General features: G+C 47.6%; 1 non-coding gene across 1 annotated transcript; it reads right to left on the reverse strand.

The window, feature by feature from the left end:
* Positions 1–24: 24 nt before the first annotated feature.
* Positions 25–215, reverse strand: LOC113617203 (U2 spliceosomal RNA). The gene has a single exon (XR_003431547.1). It is a non-coding gene; the product is annotated as a U2 spliceosomal RNA (small nuclear RNA).
* Positions 216–2,488: the final 2,273 nt, after the last annotated feature.

The following is a 2,488-nucleotide window of genomic DNA, read 5'->3' on the forward strand; positions in this document are numbered from 1 at the left end:
TCCACAGCTTAGTTTCTCCCCAGAGGGAGGTGCACCGTTCCTGGAAGTACTGCAATACCAGGTCGATGCGTGGAGTGGACGGAGCAAGCTCCTATTCCAACTCCCTGCTCCAAAAATCCATTTAATATATTGTCCTCGGATAGAGGACGTATCAGATATTAAACTGATAAGAACAGATACTACACTTGATCTTAGCCAAAAGGCCGAGAAGCGATACCGTCGCCAGCGCCTTCGCCAGCACACCCCTCTTCTCCCTCGCCTTTCAGCTCACGGTGAGGAAACTCATCCTCAAACGAAAGCCCGCCCTCTTCCCTAGACTTCACGGCGTCCTATTGCCACAACTTGTAACACATACCTAGTTTGTCAGATCCTTTAAACTTATTGGGGGCTTTTAGGCTTTCTATTCTCCCATGCCTCCCCCGGACAAACTGCCAAGCAATTTGCATGCCCCGCCCACAAGCGCGCACGTTTCCTGCTCCCCGTGTGCGCCCTCTCGCGGTGGAACCGAAACAAGCGAGTACCCGGAAAGTTCCTTCCGCCTGCTTTGCCGGGAAACGCCCAGAGCGAGAGAGACGCACAGAGTTCTACCAAGTTTTGCTTTCCAGCATTTCTTTTGCTTCTCATTTTTTTTCCCCAAACATACAGCTACCTTGAAAGAGTCTTACAAGTGGACACCCACCCACCACCTAACGTCGTCTTACTGTTGTACGGACGCATACGCACATGCGTTGGCTATGTTTAAGTTCTAAGGTCAATTTTTAATAACGTCGTTTCCCACAGTCCTTTATTTTCCCTTCTATCAGTTATTCACAAAAAGACTTAAATACAAGGAAAAACAAGACGAAACAAAGCAGGTCCTTCTTGTGTCAGGGCCTACTGGGTCCCGGAGAGCAAATGTGCCTATTTTTCCCTGGATACTGAGAGATAAGGGGAGCCCCATCAGCCTGGCTGTGTTTTTTGCCACCTACGGTCAGTTCAGTGGCACAGGTGCAGCCCAGAGTGGTTAGGAGGTGGAGGTTGGCCGCGTGAGTCTCACAGCGCGGGCACGGGGCGAGGCAGCCGAGGGGGGGTGGGGGAATCTTCGTGCGGGGGAAGTTGTCTGGATGAGGGGTGGGGGTGAAGGGACGCTGAAAGGTGTGCCGACAAAACAATGAATCAATAGTCAATCTAAGAAGGAAACGGGAAATTTTCTTCGAGCCCACCTGAGGGTTATAACCGGGGAGACGGTCTTTCCGAAAGCTCTGAGGACCGTTGCGAAGAGGTAATGTACTTTTCTCCCCCGCCCCACCCCCGGGCCGCGTGGCTTGCGGGATTGTGGGATTTGGGATCTTAGTTCCCCCACCAGGGATTGAACCCGGGCCCTCCGCGGTGAGAGCGTCGAGTCTTACCCACTGGACCGCCAGGGAAGTCCCACGTGATACTTTCTGTTTTTAATTGAAGTATAGTTGATTTACAATGTTTCAGGTGTACAGCAAATTGATTCAGATATATTTATTTGCTTTTTATTATATATTCTTCAGATATATAATATATATTCCTTTTCAGATATACATACACGCTGCATATATTATATAGTATCATATAGTCTTTTCAGATTCTTTTCCATTATAGGTTACTACAAGATATTGAATATAGTTCCCTGTGTTATACGGGAGGTCCTTGTTGTTTCACTCTTTTATGTATAGCAGTGTGTATCTCTTAATACCGAATTCCAAATGTATCCCTCTCCTCCTCACTTTCCCCTTTGGTAACCATAAGTATATGTGATTTTAGGGAAGGGGTAAGTGCAATCAAGCACACATCTTGGTAAAAGGCTACAGCTACTCAGAAGGAACAGATACCTTAGGTAAGGGTTTTAGTGCTTTTCTAAGTCTGGGAAGCATGCAAGAAACTGGGTGCATAAAATTTTCTCTTGCAGATATCTAACTCTCTGAGGTCTGGTTCTGTCAGTTTCCTCCTCATCCTGATCTCCACCCTGAATCCCTTTCGGGGTGGGTGGGAGGTAGGTCAGCAACTATAGAGACTAATGACTTGATCCTTGTAGAACTGGATGGTGGGTAATTCTTTATTTTACAGTCCCTTCCCTTTCGGTCTTAATTTCCACCAGGGCCAAGGGGGCATTTCGTAACTAAGCTGTGCCACTCGCTAAGAATGCTCGTTCCCAGGTCAGGTGAGGGTTTCGTTGATAGGCCACTCAATGTGCTATTGGTGGACTAGGCCCTGTTAACAATAACCAAAAGCCTCTGGACTGCCTGTCTTACTAGCCTGCTATGGTCCAGGAAACAGTGCCCTCTTGTTGCTCCTTCCCTCATCTAGAGGTACACTATCGCATTCATTGCTCTTATAGAACTGGGTATTCGATCTATCATTGCAAGTCCCCAAGTCATCGTTATTTCTGATCTCAGATGGCCGCCAGGGAAGTCCCAAAACAAGAAAAATGTAAACAAAGCTTTTTTCCTCTGTTCATTTGTGCCTCCTCCCTCCCCTC

Source organism: Aethalodelphis obliquidens, unplaced genomic scaffold (genome assembly GCF_003676395.1).
Source record: "Aethalodelphis obliquidens isolate GAN/ISIS:26980383/991018 unplaced genomic scaffold, ASM367639v1 scaffold2717, whole genome shotgun sequence".
NCBI lineage: Eukaryota > Metazoa > Chordata > Mammalia > Artiodactyla > Delphinidae > Aethalodelphis > Aethalodelphis obliquidens.